The sequence below is a fragment of the Rattus norvegicus genome, chromosome 3 (assembly GCF_036323735.1).
Source record: "Rattus norvegicus strain BN/NHsdMcwi chromosome 3, GRCr8, whole genome shotgun sequence".
In the NCBI taxonomy this organism is placed as follows: Eukaryota; Metazoa; Chordata; class Mammalia; order Rodentia; family Muridae; genus Rattus; species Rattus norvegicus.
The window spans coordinates 160,371,981-160,379,026 of NC_086021.1; the positions used below are offsets into that span (position 1 = coordinate 160,371,981).

General features: G+C 42.2%; 1 long non-coding RNA gene across 2 annotated transcripts; it reads right to left on the minus strand.

Moving 5' to 3' along the window:
- Positions 1-798: 798 nt before the first annotated feature.
- On the minus strand, positions 799-3,874 carry LOC134486466 (uncharacterized). Of its 2 annotated transcripts, none has more exons than XR_010065439.1 (3): positions 2,705-3,874; positions 1,406-1,485; positions 799-1,246 (listed from the first exon to the last, which is right to left on the minus strand). It is a non-coding gene; the product is annotated as an uncharacterized LOC134486466 (long non-coding RNA). The 2 variants fall into 2 exon arrangements; XR_010065438.1 differs by having other exon boundaries at positions 799-1,255; positions 2,705-3,869.
- Positions 3,875-7,046: the final 3,172 nt, after the last annotated feature.

Here is a 7,046-nt window from a genome sequence, read left to right on the forward strand (position 1 = left end):
ATATAATTTTAAGCTGTTAATTTATTTCATTTGCTTTGCACTTCTTCATAGGCTCCTTCAGTGGAAGAATCTATGGATTTAGCAGTGAAAATGAAGACAAATCATGAAACTTTGCTTCTTTATCTGTAAGTATTTTAAGTCTAACACAGAGGAGATTATAATGGAGAGACTTACAATTGACTTTTGAGGATATATATATATATATATACATATATATGTGTGTGTGTATAAATACATAATATATATATTCAAAAAGAATATATAACCCAAGAAATGATTCACTTAAGAAACTCTAATCTCAGTATTGAAATAAGTCATGTCTGTATTTTGAGTGTATATTTGTATAGTGGGAAATATTTTATTATATGGATAGAAAAGCTACTGTAAGATCTTTAGTTCGTTCAGAGACACTAAGGGGCATTCTCTCTCAAGCCAAGGATGAGTGCTGTGAACAGACGCCACCCAGCGTCACACTAAGGTGCAGAGAGGAGCTCTGGTCAAAGGCAGACTCAGCTCAGCCCTTTGGCTTCCAACTCCTGCCGAGTGACTTTGGCTAAGGTACTGGTGACATCTGTACCACACAGGTGTTCCGTGCTTCAGTAGGTGCAAGGAATCCTCCAACATTGGGAAGCACTTAAAATTGAGGGCCTTCCAGGGATCCCTGGCAGTGCTGTGAGGCAGCAACTGGAATTTTTAAAAATGCAGGAAAAGCGAAGAAAGCCTGTGTTAGTTTTACAATATGAACTAAAGACAGACAAGAGAGTAACCAGAAGGAGAGTGAGTGCAAGAAAGTTTTCGTTTCTTTTTTTTTGTTTGTTTGTTTATTTGTTTTGGTACAGTTTTTTGCTTTGTCTGTTTTTTCACTCTTGTCCTTTTAACCCTTTGTTGCTTGTTTATGGTGAGGTCATGAGAGAGGTCTCTAAGTACTTCTTCTTTTTTTTTTTTTTTTTGGTTCTTTTTTTCGGAGCTGGGGACCGAACCCAGGGCCTTGCGCTTCCTAGGCAAGCGCTCTACCACTGAGCTAAATCCCCAACCCCTCTAAGTACTTCTTATATTCACACTCTCAGTCCCAGACAGGGAAAACTGTCATTATCCCCTTCCTTAACACAGTGTTTGTTCAATCTAGTTCATGGTGCTTTGGCTAAAGAACACTTCTTGTGGAGTTGTGAAGTCTCAATTTCTTAATGCCAACAATGTCCTCTTTCAGAAGATGTAGCCTTTCTTCTTCACACAGCTTATCCGCCTCCTGGAGGAACTAAGAAACAATGTCAAGGTTGATAATAATGACAACCTTCCTGTCTTGGGTAGTGGGCAGATTCCACGGAGACCCCAAGACTCCAGAGCAGACAAGCACAGTCAAATGGCCCTGAGCGCCCCCTTGTGCTGAGTTAGCTACAGTGCACACCTTCATTCTCAGCTCTTAAGTCTGCTTTCAGTCAGCTGAGGTGTAGAGCATCTCGGAGGAGAGTTATGGTAGGCTCTTTTCTGCAAGCATAAAAGAGCATCATTAATAGTGTCAGGGACTGGTCCTCATCCACAGGAAAAGTTTCAAAGTGGGCCATTTATTGATTGGCCATTCCATCAGTCTCTGCTTCATCTTTGTCTCTGTATTGTGTGTGTGTGTGTGTGTGTGTGTGAGTGTGTGTGAGTGAAAGCTGTTAACAGGCCATCGCCTGCAGCAAGGCCTCCAGCAGCAGCTTCACCACCTGCAGGTGGATTCCCTGCTACTGTGCCTGGGCAGCCAGGCCTAATGGCTCCACCACTGTGGATGTGACTGTGGTCTCTGTTGTGGGGCACCCATGGATCAGGCCCTCGCCAGAGACTTCAGTGCCTGTGGTAAGGAGGAGAACAAAGCTTGACATCAACCACCAGGAGCTCAACCACTGGAGCAGCAGCCTGGTGACTCTTGCTTTTTTGAGATCAAACATTTTCTGGAAAGCACTCAGAAAAATGATGTCAAGTTCTATGGGGTTTGCACAAGGGGCTGAGGGAATTCAGACTGCCAGTTAACTAATCTATCTCAGAAGTTCATTTTGAAGAACTGGAATATGTGGCTGTAATGATCAGAGACTTTGGTATAAAAAATAAACCTGATGGCACCGGTATGGGCCCTGAGTAAACTTTATTAACATAACAGCCCTGCTGCTTCAGAACTGCCTTGAAAGAGAGCTTTCTGTGTATAGAAGTTCACTGAGGTCTCTGCTCCCAGACCCCGTGAGAGAGACAGACCTCACCGCCTGGTCAGGTGGGCACTCCTGAGGCTGCAGAGCGGAAGAGACCACCAACACTGCTCACCCCTGCCCACATCCCTGGCCCAAGAGGAAACTGTATAAGGCCTCTGGGCTCCCGTGGGGGAGGGCCCAGGAGCGGCAGGACCCCTGCCTGAGACACCGCCGGAACCTGAAGGAAACAGACCGGATAAACAGTTCTCTGCACCCAAATCCCGTGGGAGGGAAAGCTAAACCTTCAGAGAGGCAGACAAGCCTGGGAAACCAGAAGAGACTGCTCTCTGCACACACATCTCGGACGCCAGAGGAAAAAGCCAAAGACCATCTGGAACCCTGATGCACTGAAGCTCCCGGAAGGAGCGGCGCAGGTCTTCCTGGTTGCTGCCGCCACAGAGAGCCCAAGGGCAGCACCCCGCGAGCGAACTTGAGCCTCAGGACCACAGGTAAGACCAACTTTTCTGCTGCAAGTGACCTACCTGGTGAACTCAAGACACAGGCCCACAGGAACAGCTGAAGACCTGTAGAGAGGAAAACCTACACGCCCGAAAGCAGAACACTCTGTCCCCATAACTGACTGAAAGAGAGGAAAACAGGTCTACAGCACTCCTGACACACAGGCTTATAGGACAGTCTAGCCACTGTCAGAAATAGCAGAACAAAGTAACACTAGAGATAATCTGATGGCGAGAGGCAAGCGCAGGAATCCAAGCAACAGAAACCAAGACTACATGGCATCATCGGAGCCCAATTCTCCCACCAAAACAAACATGGAATATCTAAACACACCAGAAAAGCAAGATCTAGTTTCAAAATCATATTTGATCATGATGCTGGAGGACTTCAAGAAAGACGTGAAGAACTCCCTTAGAGAAACACAGGAAAACATTAATAAACAAGTAGAAGCCTACAGAGAGGAATCGCAAAAATCCCTGGAAGAATTCCAGGAAAACATAAACAAGTAGAAGCCCATAGAGAGGAGACACAAAAATCCCTGAAAGAATTCCAGGAAAACACAATAAAACAGTTGAAGGAATTAAAAATGGAAATAGAAGCAATCAAGAAAGAACACATGGAAACACCCCTGGATATAGAAAACCAAAAGAAGAGACAAGGAGCCGTAGATACAAGCTTCACCAACAGAATACAAGAGATAGAAGAGAGAATCTCAGGAGCAGAAGATTCCATAGAAGTCATAGACTCAACTGTCAAAGATAATGTAAAGTGGAAAAAGCTACTGGTCCAAAACATACAGGAAATCCAGGACTCGATGAGAAGATCAAACCTAAGGATAATAGGTATAGAAGAGAGTGAAGACTCCCAGCTCAAAGGACCAGTAAATATCTTCAACAAAATCATAGAAGAAAACTTCCCTAACCTAAAAAAAAGAGATACCCATAGGCATACAAGAAGCCTACAGAACTCCAAATAGATTGGACCAGAAAAGAAACACCTCCTGTCACATAATTGTCAAAACACCAAACGCACAAAATAAAGAAAGAATATTAAAAGCAGTAAGGGAAAAAGGTCAAGTAACATATAAAGGCAGACCTATCAGAATCACACCAGACTTCTCCCCAGAAACTATGAAGGCCAGAAGATCCTGGACTGATGTCATACAGACCCTAAGAGAACACAAATGCCAGCCCAGGTTACTGTATCCAGCAAAACTCTCAATTAACATAGATGGAGAAACCAAGATATTCCATGACAAAACCAAATTTACACAATATCTTTCTACAAATCCAGCACTACAAAGGATAATAAATGGTAAAGCCCAACATAAGGAGGCAAGCTATACCCTAGAAGAAGCAAGAAACTAATCATCTTGGCAACAAAACAAAGAGAATGAAAGCACACAAACATAACCTCACATCCAAATATGAATATAACAGGAAGCAATAATCACTATTCCTTAATATCTCTCAACATCAATGGCCTCAACTCCCCAATAAAAAGAAATAGATTAACAAACTGGATACGCAACGAGGACCCTGCATTCTGCTGCCTACAGGAAACACACCTCAGAGACAAAGACAGACACTACCTCAGAGTGAAAGGCTGGAAAAGAACTTTCCAAGCAAATGGTCAGAAGAAGCAAGCTGGAGTAGCCACTCTAATATCAAATAAAATCAATTTTCAACTAAAAGTCATCAAAAAAGATAAGGAAGGACACTTCATATTCATCAAAGGAAAAATCCACCAAGATGAACTCTCAATCCTAAATATCTATGCCCCAAATACAAGGGCACGTACATACGTAAAAGAAACCTTACTAAAGCTCAAAACACACATTGCACCTCACACAATAATAGTGGAAGATTTCAACACCCCACTCTCATCAATGGACAGATCATGGAAACAGAAATTAAACAGTGATGTCGACAGAATAAGAGAAGTCATGAGCCAAATGGACTTAACGGATATTTATAGAACATTCTATCCTAAAGCAAAAGGATATACCTTCTTCTCAGCTCCTCATGGTACTTTCTCCAAAATTGACCATATAATTGGTCAAAAAACGGGCCTCAACAGGTACAGAAAGATAGAAATAATCCCATGCGTGCTATCGGACCACCACGGCCTAAAACTGGTCTTCAATAACAATAAGGGAAAAACGCCCACATATACGTGGAAATTGAACAATGCTCTACTCAATGATAACCTGGTCAAGGAAGAAATAAAGAAAGAAATTAAAAACTTTTTAGAATTTAATGAAAATGAAGGTACAACATACCCAAACTTATGGGACACAATGAAAGCTGTGCTAAGAGGAAAACTCATAGCGCTGAGTGCCTGCAGAAAGAAACAGGAAAGAGCATATGTCAGCAGCTTGACAGCACACCTAAAAGCTCTAGAACAAAAAGAAGCAAATACACCCAGGAGGAGTAGAAGGCAGGAAATAATCAAACTCAGAGCTGAAATCAACCAAGTAGAAACAAAAAGGACCATAGAAAGAATCAACAGAACCAAAAGTTGGTTCTTTGAGAAAATCAACAAGATAGATAAACCCTTAGCCAGACTAACAAGAGGACACAGAGAGTGTGTCCAAATTAACAAAATCAGAAATGAAAAGGGAGACATAACTACAGATTCAGAGGAAATTCAAAACATCATCAGATCTTACTATAAAAACCTATACTCAACAAAACTTGAAAATCTTCAGGAAATGGACAATTTCCTAGACAGATACCAGGTAGTGAAGTTAAATCAGGAACAGATAAACCAGTTAAAGCTATCCTCAACAATAAAAGGACTTCAGGGGAAATCACTATCCCTGAACTCAAGCAGTATTACAGAGCAATAGTGATAAAAACTGCATGGTATTGGTACAGAGACAGACAGATAGACCAATGGAATAGAATTGAAGACCCAGAAATGAACCCACACACCTATGGGCACTTGATTTTTGACAAAGGAGCCAAAACCATCCAATGGAAAAAAGATAGCATTTTCAGCAAATGGTGCTGGTTCAACTGGAGGGCAACATGTAGAAGAATGCAGATCGATCCATGCTTATCACCCTGTACAAAGCTTAAGTCCAAGTGGATCAAGGACCTCCACATCAAACCAGATACACTCAAACTAATAGAAGGAAAACTAGGGAAGCATCTGGAACACATGGGCACTGGAAAAAATTTCCTGAACAAAACACCAATGGCTTACGCTCTAAGATCAAGAATCGACAAATGGGATCTCATAAAACTGCAAAGCTTCTGTAAGGCAAAGGACACTGTGGTTAGGACAAAACGGCAACCAACAGATTGGGAAAAGATCTTTACCAATCCTACAACAGATAGAGGCCTTATATCCAAAATATACAAAGAACTCAAGATGTTAGACCGCAGGGAAACAAATAACCCTATTAAAAAATGGGGTTCAGAGCTAAACAAAGAATTCACAGCTGAGGAATGCCGAATGGCTGAGAAACACCTAAAGAAATGTTCAACATCTTTAGTCATAAGGGAAATGCAAATCAAAACAACCCTGAGATTTCACCTCACACCAGTGAGAATGGCTAAGATCAAAAACTCAGGTGACAGCAGATGCTGGCGAGGATGTGGAGAAAGAGGAACACTCCTCCATTGTTGGTGGGATTGCAGACTGGTAAAACCATCCTGGAAATCAGTCTGGAGGTTCCTCAGAAAATTGGACATTGAACTGCCTGAGGATCCAGCTATACCTCTCTTGGGCATATACCCAAAAGATGCCTCAACATATAAAAGAGACACGTGCTCCACTATGTTCATCGCAGCCTTATTTATAATAGCCAGAAGCTGGAAAGAACCCAGATGCCCTTCAACAGAGGAATGGATACAGAAAATGTGGTACATCTACACAATGGAATATTACTCAGCTATCAAAAACAACGAGTTTATGAAATTCGTAGGCAAATGGTTGGAACTGGAAAATATCATCCTGAGTGAGCTAACCCAATCACAGAAAGACATACATGGTATGCAGTCATTGATAAGTGGCTATTTGCCCAAATGCTTGAATTACCCTAGATCCCTAGAACAAATGAAACTCAAGACGGATGATCAAAATGTGAATGCTTCACTCCTTCTTTAAATGAGGAAAAAGAATACCCTTGGCAGGGAAGGGAGAGGCAAAGATTAAAACAGAGACTGAAGGAACACCCATTCAGAGCCTGCCCCACATGTGGCCCATACATATACAGCCACCCAATTAGACAAGATGGATGAAGCAAAGAAGTGCAGACAGACAGGAGCCGGATGTAGATCGCTCCTGAGAGACACAGCCAGAATACAGCAAATACAGAGGCGAATGCCAGCAGCAAACCACTGAACTGAGAATAGG